The sequence below is a fragment of the Amblyomma americanum genome, chromosome 3, assembly GCF_052857255.1.
Source record: "Amblyomma americanum isolate KBUSLIRL-KWMA chromosome 3, ASM5285725v1, whole genome shotgun sequence".
Taxonomy (NCBI): Eukaryota; Metazoa; Arthropoda; class Arachnida; order Ixodida; family Ixodidae; genus Amblyomma; species Amblyomma americanum.
Window position 1 is genome coordinate 184,506,197 of NC_135499.1, and position 27,787 is coordinate 184,533,983.

General features: G+C 56.6%; 1 protein-coding gene and 1 non-coding gene across 7 annotated transcripts in view; both read left to right on the forward strand.

The window, feature by feature from the left end:
* Positions 1-27,787, forward strand: part of Utx (Utx histone demethylase) — a 105,584-nt gene that overhangs the window by 25,640 nt on the left and 52,157 nt on the right. Inside the window, exon 1 of one of the 6 annotated variants that reach the window (XM_077659160.1) lies at positions 9,819-10,924. The exons of 4 other annotated variants lie outside the window; for them this stretch is intronic. The gene's annotated coding sequence lies outside the window, so the exon portion shown is untranslated. Of the gene's footprint in view, positions 1-9,818; positions 10,925-27,787 lie in introns of those variants that run through there. One more of the 6 variants, XM_077659158.1, reaches the window with a different exon arrangement.
* On the forward strand, positions 23,110-23,182 carry TRNAV-AAC (transfer RNA valine (anticodon AAC)). The gene has a single exon. It is a non-coding gene; the product is annotated as a tRNA-Val (tRNA).

Here is a 27,787-nt window from a genome sequence, read left to right on the forward strand (position 1 = left end):
TCGCCGCGCGTAGACGGGGCCCCCGCTCGGGATAAACAGAAGCCGGGGCTGACAGGTCACCGGCGCTGGGCCGCTGGCTGCCGCAGCGGGAGCAGCAGTCGTCGCTGCAGCTCCCCCATCTCTTTTTTTTTTTCTCGCCCGGAGCTTCTTTTTTTGTGTGCTGTGTGTGTGTAAGCACATCGCAGTGCGGCGGCACCGTTGTGTTGCGCCGACGCTGGTCTGGCGTGTTTCATTTATTGTTGTTTTAATTTTCGTCCCCGCGAGGAGTAATCGGATCCGCACAGAGGGTGGACTGCTGTTAGAGTGTACAGGGAACTCTAATCCAGGGAAACAAAATGATAAAAGGTTAGCCGGTGATTAAATAACCCCCGAATGATCCGGGATCCCGAAACACGGCGAGGTAAGAACTCTCGCGGTGCGTCGAGGTAGAGGCGACTCGCCTGGAGCGCACAGCGTACAGGCAGGTGTTTGAGCTGAGCTCGTTACGCGAGCTGACTCATTGGGTTTTCGCTTACGTAACGGAGCTGCAGGGCATTCGCGCTGAGTCGGAGGCTGGCGGTGCACTCTGCAGTCGCGGCCTCTAAAATGTGTCGTCGGTCTCTAACCCCTCGTTGTGTGCGCGCGTCATAACTGCTGCTGGTGACGTGCTGCGTCTGCCTCCTTCGTTTCGCGTGCTTTGTGCCAGGGGCGTAAAGCGCGGAGAGAGAGCGCACTTGTGTTTCGTAACAGAATGTGTGCCCAAAACGAGATGTAAAGAATCGCTGCTTCAGTCAATCTTTGAACTCTATTAAAAAGAGTATAGTATTTTTTTTTTACTTCTAAGCACCCTGATCGTAAATGTAGTGCAGAAATTGTCTCTAAATTTGTTTCACCATAAATTGCAGCCATCATTGTACTGATTAAAGTCGGGAGGTCTGTAAAGATTGATGTTTCGTGATTAGTACGCCGTGAATGTGATCTGTCACGAGGCTCGCCACGATGGCTGCCATGGCGATTAGCAGAAAGTTGGAAAGGGGGGGGGGGGGCATGTGAGCGCAGGCGGCTGCTGCTTACGGTTTAGTATCAGTTTTCCAAGTATTTGTATATCAGTGCTTTGCAGCTATGCTGTGTGTGTAACTCAGTGCTTTAGGTCGCCTGTGTGCGCGCGTTCCTGAAAGGTGCTCTCTGAATTTTCGCCGAGTAGTCGAGTAAGAATGTTTCAGGGGCAACCTCGCCTTGGGAGCCTCCGCTACTGTGCCCTTTTTGATTTTATCCTATTGGCTTTACTCTTCAAATTTTAAAATTTGGACTATATTTCTGCCTTATTCTTTTATCTTCGATTGCTGTGTGCCCGCCATAACTCTGCTGTGTACGGGATGCCTCCACTTCCTTTTATCTTTTTTAATGCCTAGAGAACTCAACTACAGCACTTTGCACCTGGTAGAAGGAGCCAGTCGTGCCAAAGGGGCATTGTAGAACGCTACTCGAAAAGCAGCACGCCTCTTTTTGCTCAACAGGTGCGCTTGCGGTGACAGTCAACGTTGTAAGCCGCTGGTTTAAATTACTGTATTTTTCCCCCCTGAGAGAATTTTGGCAACGCGTTCTCGACTGGCATCGTTTCGATTGGACTCTTTCAACACTTGGTGCCAGTGTCTGCGCGAGGGTGATGCGGAATTCTGCGTTGCGTAGCTGCAAAAGCAGAGGTAACTATATATTGGCTCGCGTCCCGAAGTCAGCAGTGTTGGCGCGCTTTGCTTTGCGCTGCAAGTACTAGCGAGCGAGGTTAAAGCGAGCTTGTGCTATGGGGAAACGTTTTTAGACGCTGCCCTGCGCTGTAACTTAAGTATAACTGGCCGGCCTCCTTTGGGGCCTTCATCGACTGCAGTGTATGCACGTTTGAAGCCGTGCCGGTTTGCTTTGGAGTTGTGTGCGCGCGCTTGAATCTGACCACAGAGTCAGCTACTGAGGGGTTCGGCATATCCGAACATGGTACAAAGAGTGACTGTGTGCCGTACAAATGATTTTTAAAGCGTGATTTTAGTTTTCCGCTGCCTTAGCTTTTTTTTTTTGTTTACGTTTGACCTTTCGACTTTACCAGTTCATGCAGGATTTTGGGCGATCATTGAAAGAAAAAAATAAAGCAGCAGCTCGAGCGCGTCTAGTTTGGCAGGCTGCTTCGCGAAGGTCTCGGGAAGAGAATTTTTTTTTTTACTTTCGGTGGCGATGTCCGCGAAACGCGTGCAAAGGCTTCGTATATGGACGGCAGTGCGCCGTGCTGTCGCTGTCACTTCTGCCGCGTGCTGCAGTGAGCTCGTCTCCTTGAAAACCCGCCGCGAGGAGCGCGCAAGCGCATATTGCACCATTTTCCTTGCAGACTGTCCCTACCGTATCCGTATAGGGGGACCTTGTGTGCATATATGGGCCGTCATACTGGATTTTCTCTGGTCAAATTACCCTCGAGCAGGACATGGCAGCCAGGTGCATCATCGTGTCACGCGGAACAGGCGGGCAACCGAAATCGGATCACTGTGCATGCGAAAGCCTTTAGTCCCCAGCCACACGCTCTACTTCGCCTTCGGTGGCGCCCTTCTCCGTGCCCGCGTGACTTCTGGAGAGGGCGGCTCCGCAGTAGACGCAGTGCCGCCCGTGGCGTTATGCGGATAGGAGCCGGTAGCGCGCCGGCAGCTAAGTCCGCCTGCGTCGTAGTTCTGTGCACCCGGCGGTCGTCGCCTTCCGGCGCGAGGCGCAGAAGTGCGGAGGTGCTGCCGTGCGTGTGCATTCGCCCCTGTGGGAAGATGCGGGAAATGCTGGTCCCTTTGCTCGCCGGGGAGGACCTGATCGGGAGCCGGACCGTATCGAACAGCATCCTCCGCTGGCTGAGCACTGTCGTTGCTCGCGGCTTATGGGTAGCTTTTTCTTTCACAGGAGCACATTACTCGTTTGTGGCGGGGAAGGATATATGTGGACACGCCTGCGTCCGCTGAAGGGCTTCACCTTCTGTTTTCTTTCTTTGTTCCTTCCCAGAGCGTTCGTCGTCCGCGGACCGATCCTCAAGTGAGCTGTCCCCCTCGCGTTAGGCCTGCTCGGGCTTTTTGCCCCTCAACCGGTGGTTTTCGGCGTCGCCGCCCTCTCCCTCCGTGCGCAGCCTCCAATTTTCTCACTCCCCCTCGAAGCACCGAGTCGGCTGGCGCGCTGTTTTTTTTTTTTGTTTCCTTCCGTGCTCGTTTCTCGAGCGGAAGCCGGGCAGTGATGGTGGGGGTCGTTAACTCCTGCCGAGGCCTCGAAACCGTCTCTCGTCGTCGTCTGTTAATCGCTAGTCTCCTCTGCCCTTTCTGAGCTCGCACCGGCGACCTTTTCGCGGACGTGCATCCTGTCCGCTTTCGTGCGTGCGTTCTGCAACTGCAGCGATCGCCCGATTGATTGATTGATTGATTTCGGGAGGGCGGTTCGCTGACGCAACGGGCCGCGCGAAAGGACGCGTAGCGATAGAAGAGCTGTTGTTTCACCTGTGTGCCCCCTCACTCTCTCGTTGTTTCACACACGCACATGCGCACACACACGCACGCACACAGTAAAAGCAGCGAGCGAGGCAGGTGACAACGTTGGAGGCGGAGAGCGCTCGCGCGGCTGGAAAACGAGCAAATTAAGAAATCTGTTATCCCCTCTCGCATACGACGGGACACAGATGGCGGCAGCTGTTGTCGCCGCCTGAGATGTTCTGCATGTGCTGAGGTGGGAGGGGCGGCATCTATAACGATCAGGCGGAAACAGAGCCGCTGTTATCGTGCACGCCTTGCTCGTACTGCAGTTCAGTGGCTCGTCGCTCCGAAAAACGAAAAAAAAGGAGAAAATTAAAAAAAAAGAACGAATATCTTCTCCCCGGGAATCCCCCCCCTCACCCTCTCTCACTCTCGGTGCGGGTAGTGGAGCGGCACTCGGGGCGGATGGAAGGTGAGTGGCCCTCGAGCGAGAGGTTGCCCCGCGGCGGGACACGTTTCTTTCTCTCCTGGAGGAGGATGGGCGCCGCCGCGAAGGGGGCGAGAAGAAGATTCGTTCTTCGCTCCCCATCCTCATTTCCACCCCGCGAGAGGAACTCGCTGCTCGCTTCTGCCGCCGACAGTTGTGACCCCGCTCTTGTGCAGAGCCAACGGCGACGTACGGTGACGAAGAGCGCGGCGCACCCCCTCTCCGTTCCTTCCGGTAGACGGGAGTGTGCGGCCGATACCTGTTCGCCCTCTCCCCCCCCCCCCCCCCCCCCCCCCGGCTTGGCCTTCGTGCCAGCCCCGTTTTAATAAAGCCCGCTTATTCACTCACGTCTTTGCGGGCGTTGCAGTAATTCGTAGCAATCGTTTCGCTACGTTGTAGCCGACGGGCGCTCGACCCTGAATTCGGAGCACGGAAATCCCGAGAGAGGGGCCAGAAACGAGCAGCTTTCACAAGCGGAGCTGCCTGCTGGAATCCCGAGTAATCCGCTGAACATCGAAAAGGAGTAACTGTGAGTGCATGTCTGGGACAGGTTTACTTCTGGCCGCTCTCCAGGTTGATGTACTCTGCCGCCACAGAAGAATCTTCTGCACGTTGTTCTCAAAATTGTTGCAACGGTGGTAGTCGCTTTGCTCCTTTACGTCCGGCGGCGCCTCTCCCTCTCCCTTGAAATTCTTCGCTGCCCTCTGGAGTCTCTCCGCCGCCGTCCGGTCGAGGCTTTTCGCTCTGAAAGAAAGGGAACGCCGCGAATCCGGGCGGGCGGGCGGCGAACCAAACTATTTCAGGAGCAGCAACGTGGCCGCGGGGTCGCGAAGGAGAATCCCCAGCGCGCGCGGTGGAGAAAGAGCGGCCACGCCCACTCGGGGCACGTGGGCCCCGTCTCTCCGGAAAGGAACCGCCGCGCGATCATCTTCCTCCTCCTCGCGTTTCCCCCCTCTCTCTCTCCCTCTATCCGCACTCGGGACCGGTTGGTTACCTGGTGGAAGCAGGGGATCGGGCCAAGGGGGGCGATGTGCCCTCGGTGGCCGCGAGTCCTATGGAAAGATCATTTCGTGCTTCCTGTCGATACAGCTCAGTGGCTGGTTGTAGGGGAGGATGGCTGCCCGCGACTCTCGAAGGCGACTGAAACGAAGGAGCGACGTCTACGCAGCCAGGGCTGTCACCCTGGCCGCCCGCAGACAGATGCGCCTCAGCACAGGGTCTTGTCGGCATTCATTGCCGAAACGAGATTGTATCTTTTTTCTAAATTAATTTACGCCAAAAGGGAAAATAAATCAAGAGTAGATGAATCCGTGCGCTGCGACAGGGCCACGTCTGAAGAACGGCCGGAGGAAGCCGCAAGTAACAAACAGCACACTTTACTTGCGTGACATTGATGACAGCTGGGACTCATCGTGACACTGTGTGAATACAGCAGCTTGTCAGCTGCTCCTGTAGTGCAATAAGAGGCCGCCAAAGTGACGCGATAATCTGCGGCCGTCCAAAAATGCTCTCGGAAGTAAATACACAACGGGACGACACCACCCTGCCGAGCTGCAGGCAACAGAGTGCCGGCGAAACGCTTCACAGGATCGGCGATACATCACCTTCTCCAAGTTGTTGGTCTTCGGTGCGCTCTGGCTCGAGCACAAGCTAGGTGTGTCAGCAATCGACGGCCCTCCCCTACACGCGTTTGTCGGAAAGCAGCGGCGAGGATGGATGTCGCTTGCCGGCCTCGTTGCCGGCGCTTGGGCAAAGGCCAAAGCCTGAAACGTAAATCGGGCGCGAATTCTTCTATGGCGATGTAGCGTATAAGACAAGTAACCCCGGTCGCCGTGTTCGCTGGCCCTCGGTCGTCGCGTGGTTAAAAGGTGCCGTGAACGCTCTGCGAGGCGCGGCACCTGTTCTGAATGACTCGCAGACCGCTTTCGTTTATTCAGCTATGCGCGAACCTTGTTTCCAGATCGAGCGCGTTATCCTCCCACTGCTCTCAAGTCCACGTCGCTGCCAGCGTCTGCGCCAGTCTCGAAAGGACCAAAGGCGCGTTCAGTCCTGCGAGCCGCAGACGTCGCGCGACTGGGTTTGGCTGATTCGTTACGGTCCCTTTGTTGGGGCTCCGGGAACGTAGCGAATGGCCCGAAATCGGTAGCGCGTCGTCCGCGACTCGCATGTGTGTTGATGAATGTGCCCGAAGTGTGGAAGTGCGCTTCGACTCTCAGCTGCGTCGTGTGGCCGCGTGTGTTTCCTGCCCGCATTTGGACCGGAGATGCGGGCAGAGTGCGTTTAGGGGTAAAGCCTTGTCCCTCGAGATGTTGCAGTGCTTCACTCTCGGCACCTGGAAACCTGGACTGTCGGGACAGGTTATACAGGTCGGAGCTCCGGAGGCAAGGGAAGGAAGGGTGTGACGTGGATTGCTTGCCGAAGTTGTGAAGATTAGGTGCCACATGTGTACGACGGTGTCTTAGCATTCTTGCGGATTTAACATCGTCGTGGCGTAGCTTATGTTGCACGCGCTGATGTGCTCAGGCTGTTGGGGTGCGGTCCCGTACGTCCTCCGCTACGTGCCGCCGCAGATCGCTTGTGTGGAGCTTGTCGATCCGGCAGCTGTGCGCACCGAGCGTCCGGCCATTATAGTTCCTCTCAGTTGGTGCGCCTGAAAAGGGGACGACGTGCAATACAGCAAATTCTGTCATTCAGTAGCCCTTCTTATGTAATGCCCCCACAGGGGCCCTTAAAGGTGATTCAGAGATGATGACATCGACGCTCTGGAGAACACGACCCCCACACACCGCGCTTTAGAGTGTGAGAGAGAGCGCGACATATTATCACTAGAGGAACTGAGACGTGCTGGCTGGCACGGTTAGACAAGATTGCAGTTGGTTCTGGGACGAAAGCTGTGCGTTGACGCTCCGTTCCGCCTCAAGATAAGTCGCAGCTTGTCCTCTCTTTTCTAGGATTAGTTAACGTGTGTCCTGGTAGGTCCGTTCCCAGAATGGACGGAGCAATCCCGACTTGAATGGACCCTTTTCCTGTACCGTTCGTTTTGGCCGGACTGTTCGGACCTGCATTGCCCAAAGCATGATTGAAGTGGCAAAGAAAGGAAAGGAAAAAAAAAACGAATCCAGGGCGGCGTATCTTTCCCACTAGTTGATGTACGGTATCTGCGCTCCATTAGGTGCTGTAGTTGGGCAAAGGAAGTCTGCAACCCATGTTCTGGCGGTCTCAGGTTTGCTCGTTATCGGCGCGCGTCCTGTTTCCATCGAGTGCCCCTGCCGTTGTGGAGCCACCGCGTCTCGAGAACGGGATGCAGGAGGGTGGCAAGAAGAGGGCCGGTTTGGGGCGCGCCCGCGGGCGAGCGCGTTCGGTCGCCGCTGCTGCTCGCCTGGCAGACGGGCGTGGCGGTCGATGCCAGGCGCAGCTTTGTGCCGCACATTCGGCGAACCCCTCGAGGAGCGCCCAGTTGCGCCGGCCTGACCCCTTCCGCCCCGCGGTGGGCTTCTTCGACGGGCCACTCGGCCGGAACGGTGTTGAGCACCCTCTCGCTTCCCCTGCTGCTTTAATGCATCGCCCTGGTGGAGAAGGTCACGCAATCCGCTAAAGCGGCACCGTTTATTGTCGCATTCGTCGTTCTCGCGGGGATTTCGTTTTGTAAGAGATTGAAGATTACTTCCGTTGCCAATTGTTGCATCGCTATGGATTGGTAAATTTGCTGTCTGATTATGGTGATGACGATGAATTTTTATGGCGCAAGGGCATCTGTGCCCAAAGAGCGCCATGGCACAAAGTTTCTCCTTTACTCAAGGTGGGGACAAAGACCAATTCCCCAAGCATTTCACCCTGAATAAGCCGAGCACCAGGTCAGGGGAAAGCTTGTACTCACTGTATCACCGGTGGCCACCCGGCGGCAGTGGGGATCGAACCCCGCACCTCCCGCATGCGAGTCGGATGCTGAAACGATTGGCTTCAAATCATCGGACGGACACGCGTCATCTCTTTGGCCGAAGCGCTTTCGGAGCGATTCAAAAGGTCTGCAGGGTGACGGAACTCCCGCCTGCGCCGCGAGAGCGCGTTGTCGTCGAGAAACTTCCCAGACGGCGTCGTCCCATGTCAAACGCACCGTTGTGGTGCGTCGATCGGCTCTGTGATTCGTTGCGTAACAACCGCTCCGCCGGCTGTCGTCACGTTAGATTTTCTGGCCGTTATGCAAATCCTCCCCTACTTCCATGAATAAGTATCGATCCGGTGTTTTACAGTGCCGAGATGTTGTCTTCGGTCGTCCGGCTGGCGTCAGCAAGTTTGCGAAACGAGCAGATTCTTTACGGTAGCATCGGTGAGGCCTGGCCTGACCGGTCAGGCGGCGGCAGCGTCCGTCCGTCGGGCCTCTTTGCCCCGCTGCGGGGCGAGGGGCAACAAGCGTTGCGCGCGCGTGCCCATTTGGTTTTGTCGCCGGCGTCATCGTGGATTCTTCCGGGCGGGGCGTGCTCTCGATCGCGCCCCTGCGACGACCCGCGGTGGCGGAATAACCGGTCTCCACTCGGGACGTGCGGAATTCCACAGCCACCGATCTCCCCCCCCCCCCCCCCCCCCTCTCCTTTAACTGCCCTGGACTGCCCAACAGGGCGCCTAAAGCGAAGAGCGGGAACATTTTATTTGACGCACACAGGTGCCCTTTCACCTCCGTATGTGCCGGACTAACGTTAAGGGGTTGGCACTCGTATGAAGGCCTTTATTTTTGCGTAAAGGTCTTCCGAGGCGACCTGGGCAAGGCTGTCGCGGGTTCAGGGAAGGCGTCCCCTGCGTCAGTCGCATGAAGCAGCGAGTCCTCCTCCCAGTGTGTCCTCTTCTCCCCCCTTCCTCTTTGTATCTAAATAGCGTCCAATGCACCGTTGTTCTATAGTGCACCGCTCGAGCGAAACACACCGCAGCAGTGCCCTCCGGCACGGCGCCGTCCGTCCGCGTTGCCAAAAGAGGCGCGTGACGTCATGTTATGCGACGCGGTGGAGCGGGACGGATTTGTTCTTTGTCGCGGAAGGGGGGGGGGGGGGGGAGGTGGCGACGGATAAAGGGGTGGCCTGCTCTGGCTTTTGTGCGTGGCGAGTGCAAGGCATTGCTACGCGACTGAGGGCCGGATGTCGGACGCTGTTTCCCGACGCGTCTTGTTAGTTGGGCACTCTGACCGCGTCCGCGCCTTCCCTTCCGGTTCCTGTGTGTCCAATCCGTGGCGCCTTTCTCAATCTGAGCAGTCGCCCCTTCCGGCGCGAGGTCCTGAAGAGGTCGAGGAAAGCGGAACAACTGGCCGCCAAATCGCCATTCACTTTCGCCGCTGGCGAGCTGGGAAGAGACGCGCTGGACGGACCGCCGGCGAGTCGGTCGGTCGGAAGGAGCGGGTGGCGTGGAGAATTTCGCGATGGCAGCAGGGCATGCGGGAGGCCGACTTTCTCGGATCGCGCCGTCGCCGGATTCGCAAGAGATGGCAGCCGCGCCAAGCGGCAGTGCTGGGGGGACCCTCGCCGCATGCGGGAGCGGCGGGGCGGCCGGTCGGGGATGGTAGGGGGGTTCTCTCTTCCTAGCTTGCGGGGCCCCTTTGTGTGCGACGCTCGCTCGTACGCGTCGGCGAGGGGGCGCCCAGCGGGCCGGGAGAGGGGGCTCCTTAAAGGGCCGAGGAAGAGGCGGGGAGGGCGCAAGTACACTGGCGGGGGCCGGTTCTGCCCCGAACCGTGTAGCGGTGGGGGGAAGTAAAAAAGAACAGAAAGCGGCCGGGAGGGGAAGCGAACTTGGGGGTTGCCCCTCTGGAGAGAGGGAGGGAGAGAGAGCGTCCCTCCGCGCTGCCGCTGCTGGCGTCGGGCCGCCGACCGACGCTGCTCTGGTTGTTGTCCGTTTCCTGCGGCCGTCGTCGTCGCCGCCACGATGCTGTGACGCCAGCGGCGCAGCGTGCGTCTCCTCGGGCCTGCCGACGACCGGAATTGAGGTGTTGCTCCTCTGTTGGTGCTCCTCCGAGTGGTGGCACCGCCGCTGTGCCGCCACTGCTTGCGACGCGTAGTGCGTGGGCTGACAGTGCGTCTAGCAGCTGTGGGCCGGTGCTTTGTTCGGCCGACCTTCCGTCCGACGCCGTTCGGCCCATACTACGTGACGCTGCCCGTGGTGAGCCTCGGCCTGCTGTGCCGTAGCCAGCGGTGCCGCGAGTTGACGTGACTGTCCACACCGAGGTCGTCCGTGGTGCCGGGGGAGCACGCTACTGCCGCGGTTATTGGGGCCGCCGGTGTCGACACCGACGAGGGGAACGGCGCGGCTACGGGGCTCGCCAGGGAGCGTTACGGCGAGCGAGCAGCAGGGCGGCCGGCGCCGTGAGGTCCCCGCGACGACGCCGCATTCCTGGTGGAATTCCTGCGTGGGACTTGGGTGCCCCCCGTGCGCGGAGGGAGAGAGAGGCGCTCGGCTGTTGTGTTATCGGTTCTTGGTCAATGTTTGTGTGTTGTGCTGCGGTAGTACATGAGGCCACGTCCTTTGGGTGAAGTTGGTGTCTTGGGATCCGGCAGTCTCGTGGCCACCGCTGCCGCGGCGCCTGGAGAAGCGGATTGAAGAAGCGTGCCGCTTCGGGGAAGTCGGATCGAGAATCGGCGCCGGCCTTTCTCCCTCGGGGCGGCCGACGCGAGCGGAGAGGGAAGAGGCCAGCTCATCGTCGCCCCTCGGGGAAGTTCTTCGGCGAGCGGATGTCCGGGGAGCGCGTGCGCGCTCACGAGTGCCGTGCTGTGGTCGTCGGTGTGGATGTATGTGCGTGTTCGTCGGCTGGCGCCGGATTCCGTGCTGAGCGCTCGGCGGCGCGGCGTGCGTACTTACTGAGGCGCTGACGAGAATCGAGGAATACGCTTACGTACTATCGGAACAGACGCGACGGAGCCAAGGCGGCCGACGGTAGGATACGGCCCCGACTTGTGTGGAATCGAGCCGACGCTTGGCCTACCTGTCTTTGTGGTGCTCGCGGGTAAGTTCCACTGTGCTGCTGTCTGCTTAGGGTCGGGAAAGGGAGAGGGGGGCGTAACTGATCGCTACGATTGCTTCCCTAAGCACTCGGGTATAACGAACCAGTTTCGCGAAACTTGGTAGAAAGACGTACCAGTAGCCGCTGTGCGGATTACCTTCGAAGACGTTCCCCCTTCACGCGATGTCTTTCTTCGCTGCGCTGGTTATCAACCCGGTCGAGCCCCGACCTACAGACCTGGTTGTTCTTGTTCCGTGGTAGCGCGTCGATTGGCGTTTGTCGGTTACTACCTGAAGATAAATAAGGTGTATGCGGGTGTGTTCAGATTGGAGCGCCAGAATCCTATTTCTTGTGGTCCCTGAACGGCTTGGTTCGCAGATATAGCGAGCTGTATCGCGTGCCGCTTCTCCGTTCGTCGGGCTCAGCGGGTGCGGGTCCGACTACCACCTCCATCACGGACTCGGCTTAATTGGATGCCCTGAACACCCGGGGGAGTGGCCTTTTGAAAAGATGCTGTCGAAGGCCGTTGCTATCTCCATCGGCGGCCCCGTTGTGGTCATTGCTCCTGTAGCGTTGTCGCCGCAGCGCAGCGACATTGCGCTTGATGTCGACGCGATAGCGATGAGCGCGTTGCGTTGCTGCCCGTCGAGTTATGTCATCGCCGTTGACAGCTCTGGAATAACATTGCTCGTGACGCCCCCCCCCCCCCCCCCCCCAACTTCCCGTGCATATGTACCGATAGGACTGCGCGGTGTTTCACAGTACGACCGCAACTCGCCTATTGTCTGCCGAGACAACGGCAGCTCTTTTCTGTGTTTACATTTATTGGGGCTGTTTGAGTCGTGTGAGGTGCCTGCAGGCCGCTTGACGTCTGCGTGACACGATCCTTGTACTCGGTGAAGGGTCAGCCTCTTATTTCGTGGAGGTCACACGTCACGTAGACTTTGTGGAAGGTACCTGTGTGCGAAACAAATTGTGTACGCCTCATGTGGTTGCGAGCGAGACGGACGCGCTCCGTCATTGAAAGCTACGCTTCGCGGTGCCTTGCCTACACAGGACAGACGCGTACACTGTCTTTATATGCAGCGGATGTCAGACGCGAACCCTACCTTCTGTCAGTCGCCGCTTTCGTCTCTTGCTTCCTCCCAACGCGATGCGGCTCCGGGCGTCCTTCGTCCGCGTGGGACCACTGCGGTCGCGTCGTCTGCACGAAAAAGCCTCCAGTGTACGAGACACACGCGCGACGGCCCGTGCTTGCGGAGGTGACACTGTTGCGCGCCGGCGTCGTCGCGACCTTGCCTCGAGCACAGGCACGGCCCTCGTTGCGCGCCGTTGACGCGATGCCAGCTCGGGAGCACTGCCGCATCAGGCAGTAGGGGGGGAGGGCAGCTTGATGCCTCTGCGAGTGACGCTTCCTCCTTGGGCCGGACACGGAGCCGCTACGGGCCCTTTGTTGTCCTCTCTCCGCTGCCTGCACAAGGCACGCCGATTATCTCCGAGGGGGAAAAAAGCGAGGGCAGCTTTTGGACGCGTGAGAGTTGCTCGCGGATCGCTCCGCTCAATCAGTCTGGCAAGGCCGCTTGAGCGGTGGGCGAGCCTTGCTGAGCGGCCGAAGGAAAGGCGCCCTTTCTTTGTTCTTTCCGCGCAAACGGAACAGTTCGCTTAAAACCCGTACCGCGCCCTCCCTGTGTAGGGAAAAAAAAAAAATAACTGGTCGAAACGAGACGGGTCCTGAGCGACTGCGTACGTGCTGGTTCTCGTGTTATGGCGAAACGGGTCTGCCTCTGTGTGGCGGTCGCGAGGAAGTCTGCGGAAAAGTGCAGTCGCCGTTTTGTCTTTTCGTGCCGCGACGAAAAGCACTTTCGTGTCTTGCCGCGCGCGCAGCCAGCCGCTTTATCGGAGCTGCGTTCACGTCCAAGTGGTCGCTCTTGGCGACGGCATGGTCAGGCTGGCTTGTTTTTCTCCTCTGGTGGGCTGGGTATGGAAACCACCGCGCTGCCACATGCGGTACGGGACTGAGGTGAGCTCTCCGCAGGTTGCTCGTTTCTCGAACGACACTTGACGTCGGGGATGCCTTGCAGTGCGATGGTGTCGGAAGAGCCGAATTCAGCTGCCGAGATGGGGGGCGCCACCGTCTTCGTCTGCTGCGAGCCATAGGCGCCACGGTTAAGAGGCGTTGGAACTAAACTATAGCGGGACTTCATCCGGTGTACTGGAAACCCCCAAGGTGGAGTAATTTCAATTAGGGAGTAAGTACTCGTTAGCGTCCACGTGAGCTAAGCCGTACGGCTACTAAGGAAAGTAAAACTCTATAGCTTCCATTTGTAGTCGTATGGCTGCGCTTGGGTGGATGTCTTGGAGTAATTATACTTCCTTTTTTAAGACGAACGACCCCGATCTGTTATCTCAGTGTTGCGAGTTGCTGGACCTCCTCCGCGCAGCTTAGCGTCTATGCACCTTGAACCGTAGACTCAGGTGCAGAATCTGGGAACTCCAGTGCCCGAAATCGCGAGTCACACGAACTGCGTTTTGTCACGTGTAAGCGAAAATTAAGCGAAGGGAAACAGAAACGTTCCTCCGAGCTGTTTATTTCGTGCGAACACATTTTAGTCGTGACACCGGGGCGCTGATATTGTTTCGCACTGCGTGCGCCTGCGGCTTCAGTTCTACCTCGCTTGTCCTCCGAGTGCAGCGACAAAGTGCTTGTGTTCGCGTAGTCAGTGACAATAGCTTGGTTTGCTTGGGAACGCTATAGGGCTGGCAATGACTGTTACTACGGAGGTTTATCACTCCTCGACCTCGCTGTACGAGGTGGTTTAACAAAGCCTCCGAAGACTGTGCGCACCTTCTCTACCGTGGAAACTCAGCTTCGATTCTGATCCAAGGACCCAGGCGACGGCCTTGCGCTAGAACACCTGCGTATGGGTGCTAAAACTCATAATAATAATAACTGGTTTTGGGGGAAAGGAAATGGCGCAGTATCTGTCTCATATATCGTTGGACACCTGAACCGCGCCGTAAGGGAAGGGATAAAGGAGGGAGTGAAAGAAGAAAGGAAGAAGAGGTGCCGTAGTGGAGGGCTCCGGAATAATTTCGACCACCTGGGGATCTAAAAAAAAAAACTCATCGCGCGTTCGTGCAAACTGTGTCGAAGCAGTGCAGTTGGGTTGCTTTTGGAGGTCGGCAGTCGCGCTGGCACAGCCAAGACTGGCGTGCAGGGGTCCTCCTCCCCAGCGCAGCCCTTTTGAGGAACGTCGCCCGAGGATGAAAACGCCAGCAAGCGCAGACGCCCAAGAGCAGGGCGGGAGTACTCGCTGTCGGGGTATCCGGCAATTTAGGTGAGGGCGCGACCGCCGACGGGGGGGCCTCTTCTATCCGGGACGAGGAGCGTCAGGGAGGGGGGTCACTGCTGCCGGAGCGCGCGCCGCCGCCGGGCGAAAGTGGGCGCCGCGGTTGTTGCGTCACTGGCGGCTGCTTGACCCGCTTCGGGTGACCTTGGCGGGGCCACGGAGCCGGCCTTCGCCCTGCTGCAGCGCGAGCCTGGCTGGGCGGCGCGAATGCACGGCACACTTTGCAGCGTTGCGGTCGTAGTGAAAGCGACGGCGCAGGGCCCTTCGCGCGCGTCTGTGCGCACGTGCTCGAGAGCTCGTTCCGCTCTGCGTGCCCTCGCGCGCGTGGATCGCGGTGCATTTCCGGCGCGACCTTGTCGCGCATGCACGGTACGGGTCGCGCCTGCGGCTCGCTGGTGTCTGCGTCAAGGTGCGTCTCCGACAGGAAGTGGCTTCGTGACGCACCCGCGACGCCCGATCGGGGGTGTACCGGCGAGCGCGAGCTTTCGTTACTCCGCCAACGACTCGCGCTACGCTTTTACATGTGGGCCGCAGTGCTGTTTGCCTTTGCATCGCATCGGCATTTTGCAAGACGTCGGGAGTCCCTTTCCCTCCTCCTGGTCGCGTTGAGGTGTCCTGGACAGGCATTCGTATACATTGGCGCTGTTGCACTTCGTCGACACTGTATTCGTTGCTCCTTGTCCTCATTGGCTGCGTGGCCCGGAGCGATTTGCCTCGCCAGTCTGGTTCTGTCTAACCAGTCATCAGCGCACAGCTGAGCGCATTTCGCTTTGCCTCTTGGAGCGCGGACTCGGCCCCGCGCTTACCTGTTGGTAGAGTGTACTAGATTACCAGCCGGCTTTTCTTCTCCGCGTCTGTCGAGGTCCTGGTGGATATTGTACCGGGGCCACGGCGCAGTATGCCGCGATGGCCGACGAAACGAGTCGTGTGGAGCATCCTAGATCAACGTAAATGACCTTTCTATACTGGCTTGTGTTCAGTGGCGTCCATCTAAAAAAAAAAAAAACTTCTGACTCTGCTTCCGAAACGTTGGCCGAGTGGCCAGCTGGTTTGGCCATTTATTTGGCTTGGGGATCGATCCGTGTGCCGTTTATTGTCCGCGTTGAAAAGCCTCAGAAGTCTAGCAACTCCCCATTGGCATCCAGCCAAGCGCAGTCACACGGCTACAAAGGAAAGCCATGCAGCTTTCTCTGAAAGTCCACGTGCAGCTGAAGAGAAATTCGCCCTGTGCTGGGGATCGAACCCGGGACCACGGCCTATCCGGAGCAGTCTACCAGCTGAGCTAACCGGGGCAGTTAGCAGATGGCAGGGCGAGCTCGATTCGATCAGGTCGAAGCGGCAACGGTGTTGTTTATTTTTTCTTCAACTGCATTGTTTCTGAGAGTGCTGCGTAGGTTTTCTTTGTACCCGTACGGCTACGCTTTTGTGGAAGCGAATAGGTAATTACTCTCTTATTACAATGTCATTACATTCTGACGGATGCCACTAAACTCACGGGGCCTCGCAAGTCGAGCTTAATGGCTCCTTACTATGAAGCGGTCGAGGCTTCGATTGGTAAGCTACATCGGGAAGGGCGCATCACTTTGCCAACTGTACTGGGCAGTCGTATTTTTAATGCTTTGCACTGCCTTCAGCGTACGCGCGTATTCTCCCCCCCCCCCCTTTTTTTTGCATCTTCATGTTCCTGTTTTCTTTTGTTCAATACCTGTATTCAGCCCTTTGGTAGCTTCTCGTCCTTGGGTGTACTATAAGTAAGCAAATGAACAGAAGGCGCCCAAACACCGCCTGGAGCTGCGTTAATGATCAGTCACGTGGGCGCGCCAAATGCAGAGATGACGGGGACCTTCGGTCTCTCTCTGCTCTGCGCTGGCGCGACGCGGTCGCAGCGTTGTCTTCCGAGCTCGGCCGTTGTTGCGGTACAGGGGCCGCAGCGGACCGCTTCACATCGGCGCAGTGTCCCGTTTCGCCGCTAGATGCTATCGACCCTCGCCGGCGGGCCGCTGGGGCCAGGTGGCGTTGCGGCTTATGCCGTTATACAGTGGCCGCCGAGGGGCCATTGTTCTTGTGGCCGGCGCGTACGGGCGTATCGGGGTCATGTTACGCGCGGAATATGACCGCTCGCTGCGCGCAGTGTTACGCGAGCGCAGACCGATGCTCGACGGCTTGCGTACTGCTACAGCGTTTCCTTCGTCGGGTTGCGCTTTGATCCCTGTCCCGCACTGTCGCCAAGACGCAGTAGATGGTCCAGAGTAGATGTGCGCTTCCGGTGGCGTCCGTTACACGCGTGAAAGAGGTACGGCGACGAGTACTGGGGCGGTGGTTGCTCCGCTCGTGGCGTTTTGAGCACGCTTGCTTTACCGGACCTCGAGTTCGTGCCCCCAGCGACAGTTCTTTTCTGTCCCCAGACGCGCTTTACCTGAGACCACAAGAACCTGTCGGAGTACGGAGGGCGCCAGGAGAACCTAATGATGGGGAGAGGGTAACTGATAACTAAACGTGCTAGTGTTCGAACTTATTCGATTTCCCAAATTCGCGAGATTTCAGCGTGTCGCCACCGTCGTCTGCTGTCTAGGTCGTCTTATTCGCGACCCCTCAGATGCATCGTCACAGTGAACATCATTTTGTTGTGTGCGCACTTCCTCTTATTTGATGGGAAAAGAAGTTCGGAGGGGAGGGGGGGGGGGGTGACCATGTGTCGTCCGCATTTACATGTCGCACTCCCTTTATTTTTATCGTATCGGCCGCGCGCGGTTTATAAATAAGTGGCCCGTGCACGCGCCACGCGTACGCCTGCAAGCGCAGAGCGCGCGCGCGCGTTCAGGGATGCCCCGAAGGAGACGTCGTCGCGCCGCGGAAGCCGCTTGAGCGTAGCGTCATAAGTGACGTGAAACGTTGCCGCGCCGGTTGCGTCTCGAGCGGCAAGAACCGGAGGTGTCGGAGAGTGGGCGCGTACTGTCGGTAGCGAGAGAAGTGTAACCACGTGAGACTGGATTAAACTGGATGGTACCACCACGTCAGTATTTCTTCCCTTGCCGAAACAGCCGAAAGGGGCGACCACTTTCATCTGCGGGCATGGCAGATTCTCCGTTTCGATCCGTCGCGCTGGTGCCTATCGATAACGCCGAGATATTGGCGCTTCGATGCGGTTTAGTTGAAGCATGCGTGATGATTACACCTGTTTTGCTCCCTGCGAAAGCTCGGCTGAATGATAGGCGCAGGGCGTCTGGCGCAGCGACGCGTACCGTGAGTGTTGTTGCTCGAACTCGCGAACATTTAACGGCTCTAGGAGATTTCGTTTAAACGTGGGGCACTAAGCCCCTGCTGGAGAGCGCATTTCCCGTCAACAACAACCGCCCTGTGTGAGACGAGCTCGGATGGACCTCGCACAGCCCTCGTCCCGAATCCCGGCTGTAAACGGCCCAATCTCGTGGGGCGAACAGAGTTCAACAGCCTCGCTGAATTCGTAACGTCGAACTCGGTCTCTCCCCCTCGCACTGAGACGTCTGTACCTACACCAGTCGCATATCCGTTCGTTTCACGCAAATTTGTGAATTGCTCTCAGTCTGTGGAGCGCGGCCGATGGCAGCGGCCAAGGCCGCTTGAGAGACCCAGACTGAGTTCTCTTTTCGAAGGCAAGCGACAGGATCGAGTGTCTCGTTGTGAGCGTACAGCTGCGCTCAGTATTACTTACAACGCGGGTGCTGGTGACCGCACTTCAGTGAATGCCCAATGACACGAAACACTAAGGCATGCACGGACACTCTTTGTGGAGCTCTCCTCATCAGCCATGTGTGACCAAGGGTCTCAAAAGGTACCAAGCCACTTTGCTGCACCGCGTTCGCACGGGTTCTGCTCGTACGCCGGCGTGTATGTATAAGACTGGCCTAGCGTTGTCACCATTGTGTTCAACGTGTGGTGTGCGTGGTGACATAGAACATTACCTCTTGTGCTGTACTTTGTACAACGCGGAACGGGCTGTGTTATTCGGATCCCTCAAGAAGGCAGGAGTTCCTCACAGTTCTCTTCAGGACATTGTTTTCCCGCGCGGGAGCCAGTCGAGTAGAAGGGATGCTTCTCGCCTTCTTCTACTTTACCTGCAGGACACGGATTTGGCCTCCACATGGTGACCTCAGGAGTGTCTATTTGTGTTTTTGCGGACAGTGTTTCTGTGATTTCTATTTAAGTGTCGCTACGGTGGAGCAATTGCCGGCAGCAACTGCAAGGCTAATCCCACCGCTAGTTTACAACCACTCAACTCAACTCAACTCAGTAGAGCCGTGCGAGCACTGCTTCGCGAAGAAATCATTTCCTTCGTGTTCCCATACCCTCATCGTTACTGCTGAGATGCTTGGCTTCACTCGGGCTCGGCGGATCTCCAACCGGGCCGCAGCGAAGCAAGCGCCGTTTTCCCCCATAGCCTCAAGTAAAGTTATTATACTGCGTTAGCAGTATGGCCCTCTTTCGGGAAAATGCTTCTCTCTCTTCGCGGAAGGTGGAATGCTTCCATGCACCGGTCGGTGCACTTCATATCGCCCACCGTTAGAAATGCGTCTCCCATCTCTGCAAGCTCCAGAAGCCCACGCATTAGCGGGACGAAAAAGCGACGGCGAAATCAGACTCATTGAGAAGGCGATCAATGTAAAAGCGAATTAAAACTAGTACCGCTAACGCAGAACTGTCGCATCACCCACTTCCCTTCTTTTTACATCTTGTCCTCTTCCCTACCACATCGTCCGTGTTACATATCGCACTGTACACAGCTGGGCCCATTCGACACTGGTTGGGAAGGCATTGACCCGCGCTTCGCATTGAAACGCTAGTCGGGGCATGGGCGTCGATTGCGTGTTATAACCCTGACAGCTAGACGGGCAGCGGCCGGCGCTCGTCTGTCTGGACGAGGAGCCCCACTTAGTCGCTCGCCGCTTTTGCGAGCGGTGTTCGGGCCGTCATTAATTCTACGCGCGAAGGAACACTTGAGTGTGGCCGGACAGCGAGGATTTTTTTGCCTCGGCATGCTGTCTTCCTCGCGCCCCATTTGTCCCGCGCGGCAGGTCGTGAACCAGCTGTATGGTAAGTTTCATGTCCAACTCCGTAATAGTCGAGTACCTAAGTTGATCGACAGGGAAGGTAGTCTTTCAGCGCTTGGTATACACGAGGCAAGACACCATGGCTTACGGCGGGAAAGAAGGAAGAAAAAATTGGCGGTGGTTTAGCTCTGGTTAAACCTGGAGTGACGCGATAGCTACAGCTGGACGAGTGGAACTTGGTCACGTGACCAACCACGTGATCAGCCGCACCGCCGGCAGCTGCTCCACACCACGTGACAGCGTGGCTGCGCAGCCACAGGGTGGCAGCGCAGCCACGCTGAAGGCTCGAAATGCTGCCGTAATGTAGCTATCGCTACGAAACACAGTTCCAGTGGTCTAACGCGAACCGGTCTGCCAGGTGACGTGCGATTGACGGCCAGTGCGCCACTACTACACACGGCCAACATGTAACGAGCCCGACAGGTGGGGCGCCCGCCATTCAGCCTCCTCCGGGGGGCTTGCCTATCCGGGCCACTTTGTGTTCGCACCTGGCGCACGGCAGCTGTCCCGGCTTGCTCTGGATGTCTTCGTAGTACGCCGTCGAGAGAGACTCTCATTCTGAAGTGGCCTCTGCTGTATACGCGGGGTTGTTTAAATAGGACGGGCCTTGGAGGCCTGCGACGGAGCACGGCGGAAATGCCAGAGCGTATCGGCTTTTCACGAAAGTTGCTTAAAAAATTCTACAGACAGTCTATGGACTGCGCGAAATTTTTGTGCTCGCTGGCAAAGTTCATTTGGTGTCCCCTATCGTCATACGGCGTAGTTTCTTTACTGCGATGTTCGGGGTCGTTCGTAGGCTTTTTTTTTTAATATTAGCTCTAGTTTGGAAGCTCACTGTGATTCATACTTAAAAAACCATAGCAGTACCGTTACGAGTGCAGACCAGCGGCCTGTTGTAATACCTCTGGCGGCACCCTTGTTGGACTCGAAGCTCGGCTGTACTTTGACCTTCGCATGTCTTTGCGTCTCATTGTTCTCGCCGGAGGATTATCGGGAACGTCGGGCTGCGGTCTTCACCAGCTGACTCGTGCGCACGATATCCGCGCATATACCTATAGCGACGAACAGGACCGCGTTAATATAACACGCTTCCATTGTAGAAAAGCGAGGTCTGATTTCCTGCTCTGGGCGGATGGTAATAGACTGCTGTTACGTTCTTCTGGTGGTAACACCCTCTGTCGCGCGGAACGTATTGCTGATTTCTTGTTCATCATTACGCGTATGAAAAGCGCTGATATCGCGGGCTATTTATACGCGCCACGGCAGAGCGCTGCGTCGCTCTTTCCTGCCCGGCTGCCGAGATGTAATGGAGGCATTCCAGGCAACCTTCGGCGTCGCCGCTTTCTCGTCGTCCGTCGAGTCGCCCAGAAACGTAACACGGCATGTCCATCACGCTGTCGTATTTCTTTCTTCGCGGGCGTTGGGTGGTCTTTTCTTTTTGCTTCCGCCTGCGAATGCGTTTGTTCCGCTGGCCACGTGATGCAGTTTACCGTTCTTGCCTTCCTTCAAGGAGCGGCGCACGGTGTTTTGGACCATTTACAGCTGGCGCCTGCCTATGGGCAGCCGGTATCCACGAAGCCGTTACGGCTTGAGGCCGGTTGGTAATTGGTCGGCCCTTTTTATTTTTGGCTGACGCATCGTCGGCAATGATGGGCCACTGCAGGATCTTCGCGAGGAAGGCATGGTAAAACGGCTCGATGCTCACCGAGCCGAGTTTCCTGGTACAGCACCGTGCGGGTCGCGAAACTTACCGCGACGGCCAGCCCTCGGGCCCACCGGATTCGCAACGCCCTCCTCCGTGGCCGCTGAGTCAGACGCCGGAGATCCGCCGCAGCAATGGCAGTCTGCGTCACCACGGCGGCGACGGCGGTCGCGCGCGTATCGTACGTACTACAGGCGAGCGGTGCGTGCGCCTCGACGTCATTGCTTCCTGCTGCTGCTGCCGCCGCCGCCGCCTTTGGCGGAAAACCTGCCGATGTGAACGGCCGCGCTGTTCTACGTGACGAGGCGGCCGCTGTTTTTGCCTCTTTCCTGCGGGGGCCATTTGGAATCGCCGCCGGTACTATGCGGTCCGGTCTCGCCCGAGGCCGCGCGACTGGTCGCGGCGCGCTGTGATCGCTCGCTTCTCCGAGCGTGTGCCTGTTACTGTACGGCGTCAACTTGCACGTGGCAGTATCGTCTCGCCGCGCGTGCTGGGGATGGACGTTCCGCAGACTCGAAAAGCCGCGCTTGGCTCCTGCGTACGGAATCAGGCCGCACGAGTCTGCGAGCATAACTTTCTCCGTTCTCAGATTGGCAGTGCGCTGCGGCGACGGCACAGTGAAGGGTTATCTCCCCGGGTAGGCCTGAAACTAGCATGGACTGGACGTCTCGCACTGAGCTGCGCTGTGGCTTCGCCTTATTGGACGCCACTGCGCGAGCGGCCGGAAGGAACTGACATCGTTCACACGGGAGCGGCTTCGTTCGCGTTGCGGGGCTGTCGCTTCCGCAGTAGTTCGCACACACACCCTTCCTTTCCTTTGGCAGCGCCCTTCCGGCGTGGCTCTCGCGATGCTTCCTGGTGCACCTCGATCATCGACCCTTGCTGAGCGAGACCCTCGTGCGTGGGAACTGGAACCCAAGGACGAGGATTCGCGTGGTCAGGTGTAATGTTTACATAAGGGGGAGAGTACAGTCAGTAACCGCGTCATGAGTATCTCTGGTCAGGTGTCATCTCATTTTCGACATCTCTTACTTGGGGAAGTGGCTGTATTGAAAGAAAAAAATGGTTTTAAGGAAAGGAAGTGACGCAGTAACCGTCTCGCATATCGTTGGACACCTGAACCGCGCCGTAAGGGAAGTGATAAAGGAGGGAGTGAAAGAAGGGCGGAAGAAAGAGGTGCCGCAGTGGAGGCTCCGCAGTAATGTCGACCACCTGGTGATCTTTAACGTGCACTGACATTGCACAGCACACGGGCGCCTTTTGCGTTCCGCCACCCGCGAAGCGCGGTCGGGTTCGAACACGGGTACTCCGGCTCGGTAGACGAGCGCCTTATCCACTGAGTCACCGCAGCCGGTCCGCCTTTCTTTTGCTTTCAGGCCACGCAAACGAGCTTTTGTCGAACACTCGACGAGGCTCCGGCGAGCGCGTTGCGCAACGTCTCCGCTCTTCAGCGGCATTTTAAGTGGCCAGTGACCGCCTTTCCACCTTTCGTGAACCGAAACCTAGTAATAGCGTAGGCAGACGAGCAGGCTTTCGTGAACTCGCTTGCGCGGCTGAATGAAACGAGACGGCTGCCGGCGTGTCTCCCGTTCTGCGGCGGAGTTCACGCCGCCTACGCGACCTTCTGTTCTGCTGCTGCTGCCGCCGCCACAGGCGGAGGCCCTTCGGCGCCCTTGGCGGAAAGGCTATTTTGCTACTCTCTCCTCCCGCGACGCGCTCCGGTGGCCTCGCGTGGCGGCGAGCATGACGTCACCTCCTGGCGCAGCGCGGCGCCCATTCACGCATGCTGCCTGCACAAATACTACGTGGCGCCGCGATTGGTCACCCGCCTCGATTTCCGTGGCGGGTGACGTGTGGTTGGGCGCAGGCACGAGGCTCGGATAGCAGCTGCAGGCTTGTCTGCGGGGCAGGCGGAAACGGTCCTGCTAGGCGGACGCAGCACGAACTAGTTCCGCGACGAAATGCTCGCGAGAAAGTTCTGATTTCGTGCACGTGATTTCCGAGCGTGCCTTCTTTCATATGCCTTTGCAGTGTCTGTGCTCCGCGGGTGTTCTTGTGGTGTAGTGGTTATCACATCCGCCTAACACGCGGAAGGTCCCAGGTTCGATCCCTGGCAAGAACACATCTTTTTTTTTTTTAAATCTCTTGCAGCTAACTTGTACATTTGGAACGTGATTGCCGGAAAGAGCACATTTTCCCGCGGTTTTATCGAGAAAAAAAGTGTTAGCGCCCCCCCCCCCCCCCTTTCCGTCACTGATTCTCTTCCGTAGCATGATGAGGCGCGTTATGAACAGCTGCATTCATTGTTCAGTGCTTAACCCATAGTAAAGAGGCTGAACACCTTGCTTTCCTTCGACCGCTGTTGCGAAATTCGGATCGCTTGGTGATGACGTCATTGGAGGTGGACAGGCTTGAAACAGGCAGCGCTCGCTTTGCACGCCGTGTTAGGGATGTTGCCGTTCACTCTTGTCATTTTTCTTCGTTGCTTTGCTTCGCACGACGGCGTATGGTTGGTTCCACCCAACACTATAAATGAGTTCTTTGACCATTTGTGCACTACGGACGACTGATCAGTCCAAACTGGAGCGTTTACGAAGCGCCGGTTCTCACGGCTGCGCCACCGCGTTGTCGGCGAAGTGGATCCTGTCTATGCTTCGGGGGCTAACGAAAAAATTGAGGGGAGCACTTAAGTCACCTTACGTGCGTCAAGGCCTTCGCGTCGTCATGTTCAGCTCTTTTGCTCAGCATGATCGCCTCACTCTTCTCGAATTAGTTTCGGGTTCAAGTCACGACATATTACACCTTCGTTATGTCCGGTGTGTTCGCTATATCCGGTTTAAAGTTACGACATATGCCTTGTAAAACACCCCCCGTTTCTCGTCGGGCTATGTGGGCGAGTGGTTACGTTGATGGACTGCTAATCCATTGGGCTCTGCCCGCGTGGGATCGAATCCCATACTTGTCGAAATTTTGTTTTCCTTTAATTTTATTTGATTGACAGGTGGAGCGGACACTTATACACGTTTCCTTCGGACACGCCCTTGCGCACACTGACTCTCGCCATAAAAGTTTGGAACGTGTCCGAGGACAGCGCAGGGAGCGATGACGAGGAACGCAATAGGAGCACCATTGAAAATAACAAAGAGGCTGCTAACGAATTGGGGACTTTTTGGCGGTACGAACGCGAGCTGATATTTCAGCCCAATGTAAGAATAATGAGCGGGAGCACTTGGCCGATGGCCCATGCGGGTAAGCGACAGGACAGCGAGGTCAGGGGTGGGTTTTGAGAAGTTAGTTTCGAACGGCGAGGCTCTCCACTGACAGAGCTGTCGAGTGAACCAGCTGTCTTCGTAGAAGTGCGGCTCAGTTGAGATGGGATTATAGAGAGAGGCACTTTGAAAAGTTCGCCGAGCACTTTGTCGTGGTCCCGCGTGCGTCGCAGCCGGCGATTAATGCGTTCGGACGAGACCTGTCCTGCCGCTTCCGCTCAGCGCGGACGTGGCCCGGACGGAGAGGGGAGCCGCGCGAGCAGGTCGCGTGCGCCCCCCGGTCTTCCCGCGGCGCTTTCTCCCCGGTGGTGGTCGTCTTGGCGCTATCGCATCGCCGGCGCTCCTCGGAGTGTGACCGTGGAGGCGCGGGTCAACGTCCCGCCATAGCACGGAGGTGGTGCTGCTTCTGCTGGTGGCAGCGGCGGCTTCTCGCGTGGGCTATCGCCCGCCGGACGCGCGGGGGCTGCGCGCCTTATCTGCGGGCTTGCCCTCCTTCTCCTGTCTGCTCTTGCGTGCCTTCTCGAGCACGCGGTCGCCACTCGAGGAGAGAAGTGAAAACGGCGCAATGGCGGCTAAGGGGATTTCGAACAGAGGCACTGCCCCCCGGATTTCCTTGTTGGGCTAGCGTTTGCATGGCTACAGAAATCGTATCGCAGGACAGTTGTATTGGAAAACTGATCGCACTGACGAGAACGGCATGGAATGGGGCTTAGAACATGGCAAATGGCCTTGCCCGATTAGACGATTGTGAAAAGTCACGTGAGAGCGCGAGGCATTATGGGAATTGGGACCTTACCGGCGCTGCGATTCGTTGTTACTGCGACGCTACGCAGGGAAGCACGGTTTCTTGAGTTAGTCTTCGCCCGTATCGCTTGGGTATTATTGTTCACACACTAGGGACGTTGATAGAGCAGCTGATTTGCAGTCAGTACACCTTGTGCACCGTACACTTACAAACGGCGAGACGTGAACGACAAAGCGCGTCTTGTGTAGTCGTTATCAAACCGCACAAATGGTCAGTAACAAGCAACCTGTCTTAGCAAAATGATAAGGACCGCGCTGGCTAAGTGTGTCGCCTCGCGGCACAGGCGTCGACGGGACAAAGCTGGTTGGCTCGCGACATGCACGCAAAGTGTGCGAATTGCTGTGACCTTTAGCGAGTATAATCCCGTGTCTTAAAAGACAGCGCGCGTCAGAGGCTCGTGAACCTCGGTGTGGCGGTTCTCCTTGCCATCGAATATCAGGGGCTGGTTGTTGTAAATTAATAACAATAACCGTCTGCTTCGTGAGAAAAGCCTGTCCCGCTAATCTTCAGCGAGCCCTGTCCTGCTCCAGCCACGCCCCCCTAACCTGATCTGCTTACTTGGCCCAGCTCTGCCGTTATCTTCTCGCCTAACTGTTCTCCGCGGTAATTATAAATTACCGGATAATTATTTTTGCCCGCCGAAGCAAATCGACCTTCATGCTTCAGGCGGGCCGGTAGCGAGCCACTTACTGGAGAAGAAGAAAAAAGAAAAACGAACATAACGCGAATTTCCCTTAGCCCCAAGGGTATTTCTTTGCCGCACATCGACGCCCTCCGTTCGCCCCTTGAATCGACCGTTCAAAGACCGGCCGCCGGTGAGGGAGGAGGGCTGCCCTTTAGCGCCAGGAATGCCGCGATCGTCTCCGTCGTCATGTCCCGCGGTGCGCCGGCCTCCGTTCAACTCCCGACGTTATTATACTCTGCGTTCCTGCTGGGAATGATCACTGCTCCTCGAATAGCTTCAGAATGCAAAGCGGCGGCAGCGGAATGGCTGAAGTGCGAGCGCCTACCTTATTGGCCTGGCTGGTACGCATTTCGCTTTTAAGGTTATCCGTGTTTCTTTGTCCGGATAACCTTTGCTGTGTCTTTATATTATTTCCCAAACAGAAAATGAAAGAGAGGCTGGAAGGAGATTGAGGCTTCTTCTGTGGTTAATTAATGTGGCGGTTTGTGCTATAGTAGGATACAACTAAAAAAAAAAGTTATCATTGGGCCGCGCTCCGCGGCGCCCTATATTACTCCGCTAGCCAATCGCAACAGTAAACGAAACCAGGTTTTTAATGTTTGACTTTATTAAACAATCCTGGTATCGATATTCTAGAGCTTACACTTTTTTTTTCTTGTGATTAGCCTCTTGTTTAGGTGACGAGAAAAGCTTTTAACTTCTTTGTCGCGGATGAATTTTGTGCGGCGATCCTGAATGTGGGCGGAGGTTCACTGCCGACTTAGGAGTATAGACACCTAACTTTTAGCTGCGTGTTTTCTTGTCTGTAATGGTGCGTAAGGCATTATTATACATAATTACCACCTGGTATTCTCCTACGACCACTAGATAATTTATAATCGCATTTCATCCTCGTGCTATTTCGGTTTCAACAGCCGAAGGAGGGCTGTGGCGTCAGCGTGTGCTTACAGGTCACGTGAGACATGAAAAAACTGCAATATAATCGCTGCTTCCACATTCGCTGTCATTCCGGATGTTTAAGAAGGCGATGGCTTTAGCACTGCAGTAAATTAAAACGATGAAGCAGCGATTATATGGGCGTTTTTTCCATTCCTCACGTGACACAAAAGTGTTCTTTGACGTCACAGCCATCGTTCGGCTTTTGAAACCGAATTCGAAACAGCATGACAGAAAAAAATCGATTAGAAATTATTTAGCGGTCGTAGGCGAATATGACATGGTGATTCATGCGTATTACTGTCCTCCGCGTCATTGTAGAGACTGTGAGGCGGATATCCACCACCTGTTGTGGGACTGCCCGGCGCTGAAGCCGACGAGAATTCGGCACCTGGCGTCAGTGGGACTCTCACCGGGCAATCCGGATTCATATATTGCGTGGACACAGGGTCCATATCATCGTTCACTTCTTGATTTCATCAGATCAGCTCAACTTTTTTCGTTTATTTAAGCATCTTACTCATCTTTCACTTCATAGTTTTTATGCCCTAAGGCAATAAGCATCGCTTCAAAAAAAAAAAAAAACATGCCACAAAAATTAGGTGTCTTTACTACTTTAAGTTCTGCACATCCGTGTCTCTCACTCCTGCTTCTGCTGCGCTGTTCCTTTAGTTAGTTCCACGTTACTTTGTTAGTTTTCTTTGCACGTTTACCCACCTACCAAGTTCTCGGGCGGAGACCTGGCATATTTAGATAAATACACGGGTGAATAAATAGCGCTTATCTTCTGCCGCACGTTAATTACGTACACTCCAAGGACGAACTACTGCCGGCCACGAGTGCCTTTATTATACCGGCGATCGCAACACCTCTGCACGGCGGGAAAGCGTCGATTCAGTTACTGCGCGTCATCGCATTGACTATTTCTTCACTTGCTATTCCATGTTAAGCGTATTTTGAGTTGGTTACTGACCTCTCGATTCTTCCACTGCCAGCGCAGACCTTTGTTATGTGCAGCTGAGCTGTGCACTC